The 20,238-nt window shown below is 37.0% G+C and overlaps 1 long non-coding RNA gene across 2 annotated transcripts in view; it reads right to left on the bottom strand.

The window, feature by feature from the left end:
- Positions 1-19,781, bottom strand: part of LOC133643424 (uncharacterized) — a 136,321-nt gene extending 116,540 nt beyond the window's left edge. Inside the window, exons 1-2 of one of the 2 annotated variants that reach the window (XR_009824693.1) lie at positions 19,674-19,781; positions 18,337-18,507 (exon numbers count right to left, since the gene is read on the bottom strand). This is a non-coding gene — a long non-coding RNA (uncharacterized LOC133643424). Of the gene's footprint in view, positions 1-18,336; positions 18,619-19,673 lie in introns of those variants that run through there. The other variant, XR_009824692.1, reaches the window with a different exon arrangement.
- Between the last annotated feature and the right edge of the window lie 457 nt (positions 19,782-20,238).

Below are 20,238 nucleotides of genomic sequence, written 5' to 3'. Positions count from 1 at the left end.
GCATGCGGGGGCCATTTTGATATTTTTCATTTTCAAACCTTAACAAAATATATGGAATTTTTTTTTTTAACCTTTAGGGCTCCCGGGGACTATAAAGGGTCTCAGTCATTAAAATGTAAAAAATAAGTCAAATTATTATTATTATTTATTTAACGCTTACAGTAAATCTCTATATCAACTTCAGGTTGATATAAAGTAAAAAAAAAAAAAAAAGGTTTTATGTCTTTTCTGTCAAAGACAACTTTGTTTTTTATAGTAAAACTGAAATATGCAGTATTTAGTAATTAGAGCCCTAAAAGATCATTAATGCAGGACACCATTGATTTTAATTCTTTAATATTTTTGAGTAATCACAGTGAAATGTTAAATAAAATCCTACTAAATATATTTGGGATCCAAAAGGTCCCCCACTCAAAGTGATACATTTTTATTAGGTTTTTTTTTAATTTTTAACACTTAAATTACGAGATCAACTTCAGATATATCTGTCGATTTTACGTTTGAACTATTATTTTGTTTGTATTATGCTCTTTTGTCAAATAAAACTTTTATGTTTTTTTATGGCAACCACACAATATATGCAATATTTTTTCCACATAAAACATTTTAATGTGATATTTTTAAAGTAATAATTCATTATAACATAGATTTTTTTGTCTTTTTTTTATTTTTTTAGCAATGGCAAAAAAAAGAAAAATAAACAAAGACAAAAGAAAAAAAACAGCTTTGTGTCAACATTGCAACTTCTTCTTGTTAGATTTCACCTCATTCCACTTTTTTTTACATGTTTATATTTTTTATTTTTGCAATATTATCAATTTTGCAATTTTTGCAGAATGTGTGGCGGGCCGGTAAACAATTAGCTGCGGGCCGCAAATGGCCCCCGGGCCGCACTTTGGACACCCCTGTGTTAGGCCAATACTAAAATAGAAATCAATAAACGGATGATGGGTAGGCTCCTCCATCGCTGTGTCTGTTTTACTTCCGGTTCACTGACAGGAAAAAAACCTTTTGCGAGATCTCGCAAAAACTAACGTGAAATCTCGCAAAACATTTTTTTGGTTGAGATTTTTGGTTAAAATAAAGCCAATAATCCAATTTTTTTGTGGTCCCCTTTATTTAGAAAAGTATCGAAAAGTAATTTTGGTACCGCTACCAAAATATTGGTATCGGGACAACACTAGTATGCACTGATATGTATATTGTAAACATTTTTTTTATTCTGTAATAATTTACAGTAGATTTACCAACAACGCCATGACTAGGGAAGGTTGTTTGGATTGGGTCATATAATTAAATGCTTCAAAGCACCAGTCATTGACCTGACTTGCTCGTGTTGGCCTCAAAATGGTAGCAAATATGCAACACTTACCCCGGCAGATATTCATAATTAATTTGGAAATACCTCCTCGGCTGGATTCCTTATTAACACTCATGAAGTCTCACGGGCCAAACTGAAGATCTGGACAACCCTCATATACACCATATTTTGTAGAACTTTTCTCCTTAAATACAAATAACAAATACAACTAATAATAATAATAATAATAACAACAACTTTGCAACATTGGATTAGTGTTGTAACGATACCAATATTTTGGTAGCGGTACTAAAATGATTTCGATACTTTTCGGTACTTTTGTAAATAAAGGGGACCACAAAAAAATTGCATTATTGGCTTTATTTTAACCAAAAATCTCAACCTTTGTGGTCCCCTTTATCTAGAAAAGTATCGAAAAGTAATTTTGGTATCTCTACCAAAATATTGGTATCGGGACAACACTAGTATGCACTGATATATATATTGTAAACATTTTTTTATTCTCTAATAATTTACAGTAGATTTACCAACAATGCTCCAATTTCCTCGCCTTCCGTCCCAATCTCGGCGTTTTCTTTTTCTGAGATGCAGCTCGGCGTGCGTCGGAAAACATGGCGCGAGTCAAATCAAGTGCATATCTTGGCGGCGGGCGGCCCGAGGCAAGGACGGGCGCCACGTTGAGCAGACTGCATGTGACACGATGACAAGAGTTCTGAAGCCGCCCAAATGTACACACCGAGCGCCCTGGCGACCCGTTGGTGGGAACCGCGAAGGCCGTCGCACGCACACGCCGCATGCACGTAACCGTATGTTGCAACATTTCAAACGCAGACGGATCCGTGCGGTGTGTGCGTGTCTTTTTTTTTTGTCTTCTTCTGCCCCCCGGGGGGCCTCTGCCGGTTGAGGTCAGAGATGGTAAGGCGAAACACATGTAGGGGCAAACACGTACATGGAAGTACATGAAAGCAAACAGAACCACCAAGTGGTTTCTCTCTCAGCAAATAAAGAATATGTTAAACATGACTGTTAAGTTTACATGTGTTTCTTAACATCTATGTGTGTGTGTGTGTGTTTACATGTGTTTCTTAACATCTGTGTGTGTGTGTGTGTGTGTGTGTGTGTGTGTGTGTGTGTGTGTGTGTGTGTGTGTGTGTGTGTGTGTGTGTGTGTGTGTGTGTGTGTGTGTGTGTGTGTGTGTGTGTGTGTGTGTGTGTGTGTGTGTGTGTGTGTGTGTGTGTGTGCGTGTGTGCGTGTGTGTCGCCTTGTCTCCTCAGACGTCAGAGAACAAGGCGACGAGTGTCACAAGTCATTTGGCCACGATGGACCCACGCGGCACGCCGCCATTCACTTTGAATCAGGCGTGATGCTGAGAGATGCTGCATGGCCTGAAGGGGCGGGGCCACACACACATATGAACACACACACACACACACATATATGAACACACACACGCGTCTCAATCCGCCTACCTCCGTGTGCCTCGCAGGCCTACCAAAACACAACATTTCCAACACGCCTCATCACCCCGCCTCAGGCCCCGCCCCCCCACGTCTATAGGTTGTCTATACCAGTGTTTTTCAACCACTGTGCCGCGGCCGTGAGATCCAGTCTGGTGCGCCTAATTTCACCTATTTGGGTTAAAATATTTTTTGCAAAGCAGTAATTATAGTCTGCAAATGATGTGTCGTTGTTGAGTGTCGGTGCTGTCTAGAGCTCGGCAGAGTGACCGTGTAATACTCTTCCATATCAGTAGGTGGCAGCCGGTAGCTAATTGCTTTGTAGATGTCGGAAACAGCGGGAGGCAACGTGCAGGTAAAAAGGCGTCTAACGCTTAAACCAAAAATAAACAAAAGGTGAGTGTCCCTAAGAAAAGGGCATTGAAGCTTAGGGAAGGCTATGCAGAACGAAACTAAAACTGAACTGGCTACAAAGTAAAGAAAAACAGAATGCTGGACGACAGCAAAGACTTACTGTGGAGCAAAGACGGCGTCCACAATGTACATCCGAACATGACATGACAATCAACAATGTCCCCACAATATATACATTGACTGTACAAACATACACATACTGTACATATACATTTACTGTACACACATACATATACACATACTGTACATATACATACGTACACTCGTGTATATAATCACGTTTCATCAAACATATATTAACGTTGTTGCCCTAGAGTAAACTGGGTAACACATGGCACACTGACAAAGCTTAACCTATTGTTACTATAACAATCTACAAGGTTATTAAAGCTCGCTTGTCTTTCTTCCCCTCCATTTATCTGCTGTCTTTTGTATTTCAAGTTATCATTACATATATGTATTGTTGCATTTGAAAAAATGGTATTGTTGATAATAGAGGTAAATTATTGGTATTATTCATTATCAATAGCGCTATTTCTATTGGTATTTGTATTGCTCCATTTGTAGCGTAATAATGTTCATTGTCATTTCTGTATTGTTATTTATTTTACTAACTGCTTCTTTGCTATCACTTTTACCATCATATTTGTACATATCCTATTTGCTGATGTTGTTGTTGTTGTTGTTGTTGCAACAAGAGAAGTATCCCACTCTTCTCTTTTGTAAAGAAAATTGTACAGCCGATATGGGCATCTACATCAACTATATGATGTGCCTGAGAAGCTGGACAGGACCAAAAAAAAAAAAAAAATGTAAAAAAAAAAAAAAAAAATACAAATACAAATACAATGTCCCCCACAAAGAAGGATAAAAAAAACCTGAAATATTCTTGATTGCTAAAACAAAGTAGAAGCGGGAAATATCGCTCAAAGGAAGACATGAAACTGCTGCAGGAAAATACCAAAAAAAAGAGAAAAAGCCACCAAAATAGGAGCGCAAGACAAGAACTAAAATACTACACACAGAAAAACAGCAAAAAAATTCAAAATAAGTCAGGGGGTGATGCTACAGGTGGTGACAGTACACCTACTTTGAGACAAGAGCTATATTGATGCATGCTTGGTTATGTTTTAAAGCAGTGGTGCCCAACCTTTTTGTAGCTGCGCTTGAAAAAAAAAATTTTTTTTTTTTTTTTTTTTCCATAAATAAATACAATCATGTGTGCTTACGGACTGTATCCCTGCAGACTGTATTGATCTATACTGATGTGTAATGTATATATTGTGTTTTTTATGTTGATTTAATTAAAAAAAAAAATTAAAAAAAAATATTTTTTTTTATTTATTTTTTTTAATTTCTTGTGCGGCCCGGTACCAATCGGTGGTTGGGGACCACTGGTTTAAAGTCATATCCAACAATTGCGACAACGACTTTTTACTGTCAACTGTGCCTTCGGATTTTTTTCAACGCAAAAATAAGGGGCCTTGGCTCAAAGAAGTTAGAAAAACACTGATCTATAAACACATATTAGCGCCAGACTAGCACCGTCCTTCTTTCCTCTCCGTCTCCACACCTGACTTTGCCGCTTCCTCCATCCCCGCCTCCCGACTCGCTGTTCCCTCTCAATCCCTCCATCCTTCCATTGGGAACATTCAGGGCAAATAGCTGAGGGCCGATTAGAGGTTGGCTGCCTCTTTGCATTACCAGCAAAGATAAATATTCCCAGGATGACTCCCGATGCCCGCGGGATGTTTATGTGCGTACATGCCCTCCTGCTCCTCCTCCTCCTCCCATTGCTCTTCCTACTCGGTGGCCTAGTGGTTAGAGTGTCCGCCCTGAGATCGGTAGGTCGTGAGTTCAATCCCCGGCCGAGTCATACCAAAGACTATAAAAATGGCACCCATTACCTCCCTCACTCAGCATTAAGGGTTGGAATTGGAGGTTAAATCACGAAAAAAGGATTCCTGGGCGCGGCCACAGCTGCTGCTCACTGCTCCCCTCACCTCCCAGGGGGTGATCAAGGGTGATGGGTCAAATGCAGAGAATCATTTCGCCACACCTAGTGTGTGTGTGTGACAATCATTGGTACTTTAACTGTACGTTTGACACCCCTGTCCTAAAGCGTGTGTTTTTGTGGATTCCAACTTTGACAACAGCATCAGCTGCTATGTAGCGTGCCACTTTCTATAATTTTCCGAAGACTGCATTGCAAAATGATTAACCTTTTTTTCTTCCTTTCACGGGTTATCCACCCATAAATGGGGCCATTTAACCCCTTCCTTACCGTATTATTAAAATGTAACCTGTTAGACAGTATTGCAAAGTAACAGAATACAAATACTTTGTTAATGCACTTAATATAAGTATATTTTTGACATATCTGTTCTTCACTTCCTTGTGCATATTTCAACATTGACTTTTACTTCACCTATTTTCCCAAATAAAATGAGTACACTGCAAAAACTGAAATCTAAGTAAGATGAAATATCTCAAAAAAGGGTGATATTTGCTTATTTTCTGTCTGATAAGATCATTCTTCTCACTAAGCAGATTTGATGTTAGAGTGTTTTACTTGTTTTAAGTGTTTTGGTCCTAAATGATCTCAGTAAGATATTACAGCTTGTTGCTGAGATTTGATGAGCTATATTGAGTAAAACATGCTTGAAACTACAATATCAACCGTTGCAAAGCTGTGTCATCAACACTCACAAGTATAAAACTACTCTTTTAAAGTAATCATTTCTTATTTCAAGCATGAAAAAAAAAAAAAAATCATGATTTTGACACAATTGTGTCTCATAATTAAAACAGATGACAGCCAAATGGACTTTGCTGTTTTATTTTCAATTAAACAATAGAACATACGTACTCATATAGTAGTACAGTTGGCACAGTACAGTAAACTGACAGTTAATATTTAAACATTTAACATTTCTAACTATTTTGAACAGAAATAGTTCATGCACATTCAGATAAATTCTTCAAAATCACAATTAAAACATTTTTGTATATATGCGCACTAATTGACTGAAAGAGCACGCACTTGGTGCGATGATGTCATGTTATCCATGGAAAAATGCATCTTTAGACCATATGATTTGCCTGAGTGGCTAGGAGACCCCGAGAGTAACAAGCGCTTGCCTTGTTGCCTTTCCATTAAGAACAATAAATTAGTTTTTAGTATAAGTTTGCTGGTTTCAAAAAATGTAATGCCGAGCGCATATCATTATGTCAAGATAATGGCACTAGCATTTACTTCATTTAAGAATATTTTTCAATATATTGAGCAAAAAGGTCTCTTTTTTTTTTCTACCAAGAAAAGTGCACTTGTTATTAGTGAGAATATACATTTTTTAAGGTATTTTTGGGTTCATTGAGGTTAGCTAATTTTACTTGTTTTGGAAAGTCTTGACAAGCCAAATTTTCTTGTTCTATTGGCAGATAATTTTGCTTAGTTCAAATAAAATACCGCTAATTTTTGTATTTTTTTTTCTTGTTTTTGAACACTGACTTTTTGCAGTGTACTTTTTAGCTTTCCCTGAACAATCTTCCTTACTCCAAAATAAGAGTTGAGTTGTTGATGCCTGTTAGTTGCCATACCGACACTGAGCAGCACCAGGACGGTGGTGATGTTGCATAACCGCGGCCGTATTTGCAAGAGTGTCTTTGTACGTTGGCGTAAAAGATTACTCCATGTACCGGATTAACCGCCTGTCATGAGTCATGGAAATATTGGCGTTCATAAATTCCACGCCCAACCTTAAGAAGCACATTGAGGTAAGTTGCCAAGTTAAATTACAGTCATTTTCATTCAGTGGAGCCACTGAATGTTATTGTCAAAAAGGCAGTTCAGATATCTGGGCAATTTATTGGCCGAGTTAACGAGACTAGCCGGCTAGTTCTTGAAAATGTTAATAACGGTTTCTGGCGCCAAATATTTCCATAGGTAAGTCAACATTACATAGTGGAGACTGTTGTTTTTGTGTAGTTTGAAACATACAGGAAATATTCACAGCATTATTGCTGCACTCCAAATAGATTAACAAGGCAAGGTGGATTTCATTTTTTATTCCTAATTATTGTACCGACCTGGCCTTTTAAAGTTAAGGAGTTTTGTACATTTCCAACTGTGAGTGCACCACAGGGCTAGTGACTCTGTGTGTGTGCGTGTCGGCAGTAGGGTTGTACGATATACCGGTATTAGTATAGTACCGCGATACTAATGAATCATATTCGGTACTATACCGCCTCTGAAAAGTACCGGTCCACTCCCCCACCCCACCGACATTTCTGGTTTACGAGCATGTTCGGCAGTACAAAATCACAGAGTACTTACAAACAGACAATGTCTGTAGACAGAAAAGGGAGAACGGACGCATTTTGGATTAAAAACTAACGATAAAGGTGAAGTTATAACACCGAAACACCCTCAGGAAGAGGTGCTTTAAGACATGGCTAGCTAGCTAGCGGCTAAAGTACGTTTCTTACAAGTTTCATCCCTGCAGGACGAGGAATAGCTAAACATGCTTCACTACACACCGTAGCTCACCGGCGTCAAAATGTAAACAAACGCCATTGGGTGGATCTACACCCGACATCCACTGTAATGATACCAAGTACAAGAGCGCATCTAGTAGATACTACTATGCTTGTAAGTACTCCGTGATTGTGCGCTGCCGAACATGCTCGTCTGCTCGTAAAATCAGAAATGTCACGACTTGACGACGACGGGGGGGACGAAGGCGCACCGATACTTTTCAGAGACGATATATATCAGGGGTCACCAACCTTTTTGAAAGCAAGAGCTACTTCTTGGGTACTGATTAATGCGAAGGGCTACCAGTTTGATACACACTTAAATAAATTGCCAGAAATAGCCAATTTGCTCAATTTACCTTTAACTCTATGTTATTATTGATAATTAATGATATTCACACTTAACTGAACTGTTTAAAAGAGGAGAAAACACAAAAAAAATGACAATTAAATTTTGAAACATAGTTTATCTTCAATTGCGACTCTTTAAAATTCAAAATTCAACCGAAAAAATAGAAGAGAAAAACTAGCTAATTCAAATCTTTTTGAAAAAATTTAAAAAAGAATTTATGGAACATCATTAGTAATTTTTCCTGATTAAGATTAATTTTAGAATTTTGATGACATGTTTTAAATAGGTTAAAATCCAATCTACACTTTGTTAGAATATATAACAAATTGGACCAAGCTATATTTCTAACAAAGACAAATCATTATTTCTTCTAGATTTTCCAGAACAAAAATTTTAAAAGAAATTCAAAAGACTTTGAAATAAGATTTGAATTAGATTCTACAGATTTTCTAGATTTGCCGGAATAATTTTTTTGAATTTTAATCATAATAAGTTTGAAGAAATATTCCACAAACATTCTTCGTCGAAAAAACAGAAGCTGAAAAAACAGAAGCTAAAATGAAGAATTAAATTAAAATTGATTTATTATTCTTTACAATAAAAAAAATAAATTTACTTGAACATTGATTTAAATTGTCAGGAAAGAAGAGGAAGGAATTTAAAAGGTAAAAAGGTATATGTGTTTAAAAATCCTAAAATCATTTTTAAGGTTGTATTTTTTCTCTAAAATTGTCTTTCTGAAAGTTATAAGAAGCAAAGTACAAAAAATAATTAATTTATTTAAACAAGTGAAGACCAAGTCTTTAAAATATTTTCTTGGATTTTCAAATTCTATTTGAGTTTTGTCTCTCTTAGAATTAAAAATGTCGGGCAAAGCGAGACCAGCTTGCTAGTAAATAAATAAAATTAAAAAAATAGAGGCAGCTCACTGGTAAGTGCTGCTATTTGAGCTATTTTTAGAACAGGCCAGCGGGCTACTCATCTGGTCCTTACGGGCTACCTGGTGCCCACGGGCACCGCATTGGTGACCCCTGATATATAGTATCGAATAAGATTAATCAGTATGGCGATACCGTACTAATACCGGCATACCGTACAACCCTAGCTCCATGTTAACACGATGAAAAGCGACATGTAATGGGAAATGAGTGTCTCCATGGTGACTGTTGGTATATACTCAAAATCCTCATTTAAATAGGGCGGTCTGCACCACTTTTGCATTTGTTATCAATCGTACATGCAGTGGATTACAGGAGACACACCCATTGACAGTACAGACATTTTTATGGTATGCACACACTTTTTAGTACTTGTTATTTGGATCTAAGCAGATCAGACAATTGCTGTGCAGCAAAGCTTGTATTTCTGGAATAAAAATGAAGGTATTTATTAGAGATGTCCGATTATGGCTTTTTTGCCGATATCCGATATTGTCCAACTCTTAATTGCCGATTCCGATATCAACCGATACCGATATATACAGTCGTGGAATGAACACATTATTATTCCTAATTTTGTTGTGATGCTCCGCTGGATGCATTAAACAATGTAACTTTGCCATGAATTGATTAACGTGGACCCCCGACTTCAACAAGTTGATAAACTTATTGGGGTGTTACCATTTAGTGGTCAATTGTACGGAATATGTACTGTACCGTCTACCGATACAAGTTTCAATCAATCAATCAAAAACAAGGTTTTCCAAAATAAAAGAACTTCAACTCCAGTTATGGAAAAAAGTGCCAACATGGCAGTTGGCAAAATTGGCAAAATTATTATTTTTTATTGGATAGTAGTAGTCTGTTTATTTCAATTGTTAGTTTTTTCTTTATTACCTGTTGTGTAATTTAATTTATTTTTACCCCATATTTGTTCCCACTACCGCATCTTAAGTTGGAGTCCTTAATCTCGTTATATGCAGATATAATGACAATAAAGTCCATTCTATTCTATTCTATTCATATTTGTTATTGAAGTCACAAAGTGCATTATTTTTTTTAACATGCCTCAAAACAGCAGCTTGGAATTTGGGACATGCTCTCCCTGAGATAATCCACTACAACTATGGGAAATACTATACCTCAAAACAACAGCTACAAAAACAATGAAGGCACACAGCTGGGAGGTGGGGGGGGGGGGGTATATTGTAGCGTCCCGGAAGAGTTGGTGCTGCAAGGGGTTCTGGGTATTTGTTCTGTTGTGTTTATGTTGTGTTACGGTGCGGATGTTCTCCCGAAATGTGTTTGGCATTCTTGTTTGGTGTGGGTTCACAATGTGGCGCATATTTGTAACAGTGTTAAAGTTGTTTATACGCCCACCCTCAGTGTGACCTGTATGGCTGTTGACCAAGTATGCCTTATTTGTGTGAAAAGCCGTAGATATTATGTGACTGGGCACGCTGTTTTTTTTTTTTGTCATTAAAAAAAATAATAATAATGTGTGCTTACGGACTGTATCCCTTGCAGACTGTATTGATATATAATGTAGGAACCAGAATATTAATAACAGAAAGAAACAACCCTTTTGTGTGAATGAGTGTAAATGGGGGGGAGGTTTTTTGGGTTGGTGCACTAATTGTAAGTGTATCTTGTGTTTTTTTATGTTGATTTAATAAAAATAAAAAAAATAAAAAATTAAATTTTATATATATATATATATATACATATACATATATCCGTAATATATACATATATATATATCCGTAATATATACATATATATATATCCGTAATATATATATATATATATATATATATATATATATATATATATATATCCGTAATATATATATATATATATATATATACATATATCCGTAATATATATATATATATATATATATATATATATATATATATATATATATATATATATATATATATATATATATAATTTTTACAAAAATGCTACATTCGGCCTGCCGATATTATCGGCCGATAAATGCTTTAAAATGTAATATCGGAAATTATCGGTATCGGTTTTTTATTATCGGTATCGTTGTTTTTTTTTGTTTGTTTTTTTTGTTTTTAATTAAATCAACAAAAAACACAAGATACACTTAGAATTAGTGCACCAACCCAAAAAACCTCCCTCCCCCATTCACACTCATTCACACAAAAGGGTTGTTTCTTTCTGTTATTAATATTCTGCTTCCTACATTATATATCAATATATATCAATACAGTCTGCAAGGGATACAGTCCGTAAGCACACATGGTTGTGCGTGCTGCTGGTCCACTAATAGTACTAACCTTTAACAGTTCATTTGACTCATTTTCATTAATTACTAGTTTCTATGTAACTGTTTTTATATTGTTTTACTTTCTTTTTTATTCAAGAAAATGTTTTTAATTTATTTATCTTATTTTATTAATTTTTTTAAAAAAAGACCTTATCTTCACCATACCTGGTTGTCCAAATTAGGCATAATAATGTGTTAATTCCACGACTGTATATATCGGTATCGGTTGATATCGGTACTGGTAATTAAAGAGTTGGACAATATCGGAATATCGGATATCGGCAAAAAGCCATTATCGCACAGCTCTAAAAAAAATGTTTATTTTTTTTATTTATTTTATTTTTATAAATTTCTTGTACGGCCCGGTACCAATCGAGCCCGGTGGTTGGGGACCACTGTTGTAGAGGATGCTATAGGCAGTGCCTTTAAGGCAGGGGTGTCCAAAGTGAGGCCCGGGGGCCATTTGCGGCCCGCACCTAATTGTTTACCGGCCCGCCACGCATTCTGCAAAAATTGCAAAATTGATAATATTGCAAAAATTTTTAAAAACATTTTAAAAAAGTTGAATGAGGTGAAATCTAACAATAAAAAGTTGCAATGTTGACACAAAGCTGCCATGCGGGCTGTTTTTTTTCTTTTGTCTTTGTTTCTTTTTCTTTTTTTTGCCATTGCTAAAAAAAAAAAAAAAAAAAGACTTAAAATCTATGTTATAATGAATTATAACTTAAAAAATATCACTTTAAAATGTTTTATGTGGAAAAAATATTGCATATATTGTGTGGTTGCCATAAAAAAAACATCAAAGTTTTATTTGACAAAACAAACAAAATAATAGTTCAAACGTAAAATGGACAGATATATCTGAAGTTGATCTCGTAATTTAAGTGTTAAAAGTAAAAAAAAACTAATAAAAATGTATCACTTTATGAGTGGGGGACCTTTTGGATCCCAAATATATTTAGTAGGATTTTATTTAACATTTCACTGTGATTACTCAAAAATATTAAAGAATTAAAACCAATGGTGTCCTGCATTATTGATCTTTTAGAGCTCTAATTACTAAATACTGCATATTTCCAGTTTTACTATAAAAAAACAAAGTTGTCTTTGACAGAAAAGGCATAAAACCTTTTTTTTTTTTTTTTTTTACTTTATATCAACCTGAAGTTGATATAGAGATTTACTGTAAGCGTTAAATTAAAAAAAATAATCATTTGACTTATTTTTTACATTTTAATGACTGAGACCCTTTATGGTCCCCGGGAGCCCTAAAGGTAAAAAAAAAAAAAAAATCCATATATTTTGTTAAGGTTTGAAAATGAAAAATATCAAAATGGCCTCCACATGCTTTAATTTTTCCGTGTACGGCTCTCAGTGGAAAAAGTTTGGACACCCCTGCTTTAAGGCACGCCCCCAATAATGTTATCCGGGTGGAAATCGGGAGAAATTCGGGAGCATGGTTGCCCCGGGAGATTTTCGGGAGGGGCACTGAAATTCGGGAGTCTCCCGGGAAAATCGGGGGGGGGGGGGGTTGAAACCGATACCGATAATTTCCGATATTACATTTTAAAGCATTTATCGTGCCGGTATTATCGGACATCTCTAGTATTTATTCACTCATTTATGGGTCGAGAACAGGGAACGGGAGTGTCGGGATTTGACAGAGATTCGGACAACATGAGTGTTTCATTCCAAAAAAGTCAAAAGAAGGAGCGGAGTGACAGTGTTGTGAGAAAATGTCAGGACAATTACTGCTTTCTCTTGACAGGAGAAAACTTGTTTTGTCTTTCAGGTGTTACAAACAGCTGTCTGTTCTCCTGGCAATAAATAGGAAAATGATTTAGTGCTTGAATGCAATACAACCACGCGCTTGTCACCACTTCGCCGCTGCTTCATGCTGCTATGAGAACAGGCGGTTCAAGGTAGCAGTTTGGCGGTGAGCGGGATGACTCTTTTTGTCACGACATCGCGGAGATGACGGTGGTCAGAAACTCCCACTTTGTCAGTGCCGGCACACGCAACACGACAATGCAGGTGCGGCATCCAAAGAATGGTCGTAAAGTGAAATGCCAAAGGAGCACGCCTACAAACACACATGCACGCAAATAGCTGCTGCTTTTGGTTGTCAGTCAGATGTCTTCGTTGTTCTCCCGAAGTGGAAATGTGTGGTTTTTAAAGTCAGATCTGAGACATTGACAATAACTATATTGACTATAATTTCCCGGGCGCGGCCACCGCTGCTGCTCACTGCTCCCCTCACCTCCCAGGGGGTGAAACAAGGGGATGGGTCAAATGCAGAGGACACATTTCACCACACCAAGTGTGTGTGTGTGACAATCATTGGTAATTTAACTTTAACTTAATAACATTCTTACTATAAAGCCCAATGATGAGCTGCGACCATCACAGTGAAAGATTAACCGCCAACTATTGGCCTGGCATGCATACCACAATACTGCTATTCTTACAGTTTTATGTCATATTGTTTTTTTGTATTGTATGTATTTTATAGTTAGATCTTACAGCTTAATTTTTTTCATTTTTTTTTTCATTTTTTTTTTTGACATCCAGCATCAGACATTCCTATCCATTACATCATATTCACATACATCTTATATCTGTTGTCTGCCCTAAATGTCCAAATGTTTTTTGTTTATTGTTTATATCCCAACCATACCACCCACCCACCACCCGAAAAGAAAGTAACAGCAAAAAAAACAACAACAAAGTAATATCTACAAATACAACAATTGCAGCTTAATTTTTTTCAATCCCCATTTTGAATTAACGAGGAAACAAACTAATTTGCAGATGAAAAGAAAGTAAAACAATATACAAACAGTTACATAAAAACTAGTAATGAATGAAAATGAGTAAAACTAACTGTTAAAGGTTAGTACTATTAGTGGAGCAGCAGCACGCACAATCATGTGTGCTTACGGACTGTATCCCTTGCAGACTATTGATATATATTGATATATAATGTAGGAAGCAGAATATTAATAACAGAAAGAAACAACCCATTTGTGTGAATGAGTGAATGGGGAGGGAGGTTTTTTTGGGGTTGGTGCACTAATTGCAAGTGTATCTTGTGTTTTTTATGTTGATTTAATAAAAAATAAAAACAATTTTTTTTAAAAAACGATACAGATAATAAAAAAAACGATGCCAATAATTTCCGATATTACATTTTAACGCATTTATCGGCCGATAATATCGGCAGGCCGATATCAGACATCTCTAGTGATATTTGTTAGCATCCTTAATAGTATTAATAAACCAGGGGCCGTACTTATCAAGCTTCTTAGAATTACTCCTAAGAAGTCTGCTAAGAGTTGACTTAAGAGTAAATAAATTCTGCACTTAAAAGTTAGTTATCAAGCGTCTTACTCACACTTTCACCGAAGTGTAGGACTGAATCTTAAGTGTCACACTCAGAGCTGAATTACGACATTACTATGTGCCGTAAATGGAATTTTAGGTGACGTCATTTCTGTGGCCATAGAAATGACCAATCACGGAAGGGAATCCGTTTAAGAATAAAGAAATATCTTGGAAATATTTAAGTGGACAATGGGAGTGTATATTTTGACAATAAACTACAAAATAATACAAAACAAACTAGTCCCCGCCGGCACTCACGCTACCGCTCCCTCTCTTCTCTCGCCCACACACTCACTGACGTCACTCACCTCACGGCCACACACATACGCTACTGTCATAACATTTTCTTTCCAATTCATTAATTAGGCAACTAATTTGAAACTGGTGTGGGTGGCTCTATATATACTAGCCCACTGCAGACACATGCAGAAATCAACAAGGAATCGAAAAGTATTAAATCTGTGACAAAAATAATATCCGCTCTGTCTAAACGATACCGTTTGATCAGCTGCTCGTCATAAAAAAAAAAAAAACATTGTTCCGTTCCCTGAACGTTCGCGCACGTCTCTCTCGCCTCAGTGCCATCCCCTGCTGGCAACTCCTAACCACTTAAGACACCTCTGAAGGTCTCTTAAATATCGTGGAGAGTAGGAGTGATTCTTAGACTTAAGAACGTTGATAAAAAGCTTTTATTCTTAAGTTTGAGAGTAGGACTAAATTTCGCAAATTCTCAGGACTTAAGTGTAAAATGGCACTCTAAGAAGCTTGATAAGTACGGCCCCAGATGAATAAATCTCTTGTAGGCTCAACAGCATATACTGAATCCTGATATCGCTAGCAACCATTGCTGAACAACAAGGACATCTAAAGCTAAATAATGAGACAAAATATGAACTTCACGTCATAAAAACAACTGCAGACATGAATTGTAGATGACAGGCTAATATTTGTAGCAGGAAATCAACTGCAAACAAGGTTATCCTTTTTCTCATTAGCGTCAGAGTTATAGTAGCACCTCACTCCTTATGTCAATCAAATATGTTTCTTACGATGCACGAATAAGTCCAACTTTGTCCTTCACGGATTAATGTTTAATTTGTGGACCCCTCGGATGTAAAGACATGATGTGCCTCCACTCTTTTCTTCTCTAAATACTGTAAGCCAGGGGTGTCCAAAGTTTTTCCACTGAGGGCCGCACATTGAAAAATCAAAGCAAGCGGGGGCCATTTTGATATTTTTTATTTTAAAAACCAATACAATATATGTATAACAAATATACATTTAGGCCTCCACTCAGACTTGATCCCGGGGACCCCAAAGGGTTTTGGTCCAAAAAATATAAAAAATGTGTCATTATTCAGTATTATTATTTGTGTTATTATTCAAGTTTTTAAATCTCTACATTGTTGTGCTCGTAGCGTGAGAGATAAACAACTTGACGTATAGTTGACACACAAAAACGTGGGCGTCGTTTATTTATCGAAGCACAAGCAAGAACGAATGCTTTCATCCCAAACACTCAAATATCGCGGGAACAACGAACCCCCACCTTAGTGAGAATCTACTGACGGCCTCTTAAAGGGGCCGCGCCGAATTACTCGCTCTTAACTGCACACAAAGAACAACATTGTCATGTACACAATAGAACAGTACGGTGAATGATGATGACAAAGTCAAATAACAGGTGTGGTGAATTATGTCCTTAAATCAACTGCTACAACATCAACATTAGGTCTATCTGTCAATATAACATTTTTTAAAGATTTAAATTGTATGCTCTTTTTGTCAAAGAAAACCCTTTTTTTTTAATGAAAAAAACAAAATATGCAATATTTTCACCCAATAAAATTTTTAAGTGGGATATTTGAGATTATATAATAATTGGAGCCTTAAAAAGGTAAATAACTCATAACCACCATTGATTTTAATTCATTATTATTTTTTTGAGCAATGACAATTAAAAACTAATCACACTAAAATTGTAGGGGATCCAAAAGGGTCCTACTCATTAAAGTGTTAAAAAATAAATTATATATATATTTTTTTTTTTTTACTTTTTACTTTAAACACAATAATCTCGAGATCAACTTCCGACCTATCTGTCAATTATAAGTTTTATTGTTGTTTTATGTTTTTTGTTTGTTCGCTTTAGGCCCTTCTTTAAAAAAAAAAAACAGCTGGTTTTTTTACATGGCAAACACAAAATATGCAACATTTTCCCCCAAAAAATATCTCAAAATATTTAATGTGATGTAATTGGAGCCTTGTTTTTAAAGAAAGATTAGAGTAAACTGTGTGATTAGAGTAAACTTTGCTACATTTTCTTGTTACATTTCACCTCCTTTGCTCTTTAAATACCACTTTTAATGTTTTTATTTCTTTCAATCGTATTTTTAAAATGTGCCGAGGGGCCGTTAAAAAATGACCTGCGGGCCGCAAATGCCCCCCGGGCCGCACTTTGGACACCACTGCTGTAAGTGTCAGAAAAATCTTTGAAAATATATGTTTTTTTTAAGAGTGTCAAAATACACATGTTTTCATGATCGCTTACATATTTGCCTCTAAACCTTTCCAAAATAAGGGCTAAATCTGCATGGATTCAGGTAAATAAACAGTAGCCTGATGGGGCTTGGACCATCGCCTGAAACCCAGAAGTGCCTCTAGGTCAGTGTTTTTCAACCTTTTTTTGAGCCAAGGCCCATTTTTTGCGTTGAAAAAAGACACCAGCAGAAATCATTAAAAAACGAAATTCAGTAAAAAGTCGTTGTCGCAATTGTTGGATATTACTTTAAAGCATAACCAAGCATGCATAAATATAGCTCTTGTCTCAAAGTAGGTGTACTGTCACCACCTGTCACATCACGCCCTGACTTATTTGGACTTTTTTGCGGTTTTCCTGTGTGTAGAGTTTTAGTTATTGTCTCGCGCTTCTATTTTGGTGGCTTTTTCTCTTTTTTTTGGTATTTTCCCGTAGCAGTTTCATGTCTTCCTTTGAGCGATATTTCCCGCATCTGCTTTGTTTTAGCAATCAAGGATATTTCTGTTGTTTTTATCCTTCTTTGTGGGGACATTGTTGATTGTCATGTCATGTACTCCGCAGTAAGTCTTTGCTGTCGTCCAGCATTCTGTTTTTGTTCACTTTGTAGCCAGTTGAGTTTTAGTTTCGTTCTGCGTAGCCTTCCCTAAACTCCAATGCCTTTTCTTAGGGGCACTCACCTTGTTTATTTTTTGGTTCAAGCATTAGACACATTTTTACCTGCACCCTGCCTCCCGCTGTTTCCGACATCTACAAAGCAATTAGCTACCGGCTGCCACCTACTGATATGGAAGAGTATTACACGGTTACTCTGCCGAGCTCTAGACAGCACCGACACTCAACAACAACACATCATTTGCAGACTATAATTACTGCTTTGCAAAAAATATTTTCAACCCAAATAGGTGAAATTAGATCATCTCCCACGGCACACCTAGTTGTTTCAGAAAAAAACTTTTAGGAGAGATGTTACAAGTGCTTTTATTCCGAGAATGTCACTAGGTCGAGTGCATGCTGATTGTAGAAAGCAGGGACACAAACTCCCTTTACATTTTTACAGTCAAAAAAAAAGGGCCTGGGATTGTTTACCACTTACCTATGTCGTACAGTTGGTCCTTCAAAGACAACTTCCAAAGGGTCAATTTGAGGAAATTGGACTCAGATGACGATTAGGAAAGTTCAGACAGTGTTCCATCCCCCCTCAGAGACAAAGACGCGGCAAAAAAAAAAACGGAAGGACTCTGGTTTACCTCCCAGTGCTGGTGACCTGCAAACACAAGACATCATTGTTGGAATAAGTAATTGACGTCTTTCTTCCTCTGTCATTATCACAGTAGCAGGATTAAAAAAGAAAAAGTTGGGTTATTTTCCTGTCTTCTTGTCTATTTTTTCCCCACTTCTTGTTTTTATGATGTCTTGCATTGACCTTTGCTGAGGGCTGTTCTTCACACCTGCTCTTGATTAGTGATCAGGGGCCTCACCAGCTTCTGATCACAAATCAGGAGGGTAAGTAAGTGCATTTTATTTACAAAGTGCTGCACAAAACATTTCAACAACAACAATTCAATTAAAACAACGGGGGCAACGTCATAAGGATACAAAGTGGATTAAAAATGACAGTTAGCTTTAATAAAAGAGGAAGTTTTCAAATGTTTCTTGAAAGTGTCAACTAGGGTTGTACGGTATACCGGTATTAGTATAGTACCGCGATACTAATGAATCATATTCGGTGCCGCGCCCCCGTCGTCGTCACGTCGTGTAATTTCTAGTTTACGAGCAGAGGGGCATGTTCGGCAGCGCACAATCACAGAGTACTTACAAGCAGACACAGTGTGTAGACCAGGGGTCGGCAACCCAAAATGTTGAAAGAGCTATATTGGACCAAAAATACAAAAACAAATCTGTCTGGAGCCGCAAAAAATTAAAGCGTGGCGAAGTTGGTAGGGTGGCTGTGCCAGCAATCGGAGTGTTGCTGGTTACTGGGGTTCAATTCCCACCTTCTACCTTCCTAGTCACGTCCGTTGTGTCCTTGGGCAAGACACTTCACCCTTTGCCTCTGATGGCTGCTGGTTAGCGCCTTGCATGGCAGCTCCCGCCATCAGTGTGTGAATGTGTGTGTGAATGGGTGAATGTGGAAATACTGTCAAAGCGCTTTGAGTACCTTGAAGGTAGAAAAGCGCTATACAAGTATAACCCATTCATCATTTATTTATTTACATACAGATAGTGTGTCATGAGATATACATTGAATTAAGGTGACTTAAAGGAAACTAAATGAGCTCAAATATAGCTACAAATGAGGCATAATGATGCAATATGTACATATAGCTAGCCTAAATAGCATGTTAGCATCGATTAGCTTGCAGTCATGCAGTGACCAAATATGTCTGATTAGCACTCCACACATAAGTCAATAACATCAACAAAACTCACCTTTGTGCATTCACGCACAACCTTAAAAGTGTGGTGGACAAAACGAGACAGAAAAAGAAGTGGCACAAAACACGTCCCAGATAGTCGGAGAAAGTTATACATGTAAACGAACTAAGGTGAGTTCAAGGACCGGCAAAATTAGTAGGACAAAACGGCGCTCGCCAAATACTCGAATCAGTGAAGCATGTTTAATATAAACAGTGTGCTTAATAACAATTAGGGAGGTTTGTGTCATGTTTGTCCTCCTACAGAAACCATACTAAAACAAAAAATATATTTTTTTCCCCTCATCTTTTTCCATTTTTTCATACATTTTTGAAAAAGCTCCACAGAGCCACTAGGGCGGCGCTAGAGCCGCAGGTTGCCGACCCCTGGTGTAGACAGAAAAGGGAGAACGGACGCATTTTGGCTTAAAAACTAAGGATAAAGGTGAAGTTATAACATTGAAACGCCCTCAGGAAGAGGTGCTTTAAGACATGGCTAGCTAGCTAGCGGCTAAAGACCAGCCGCAGTCTGCAGTGTTTTAGCTACTTCTAAATCACTAATCCTCGTCTCCATGGCGACA

This window comes from Entelurus aequoreus, linkage group LG26, assembly GCF_033978785.1.
Source record: "Entelurus aequoreus isolate RoL-2023_Sb linkage group LG26, RoL_Eaeq_v1.1, whole genome shotgun sequence".
Taxonomy (NCBI): domain Eukaryota; kingdom Metazoa; phylum Chordata; class Actinopteri; order Syngnathiformes; family Syngnathidae; genus Entelurus; species Entelurus aequoreus.
Note: the sequence above shows the minus strand (reverse complement) of the source record. Positions and strands in the feature narration are given on the sequence as shown.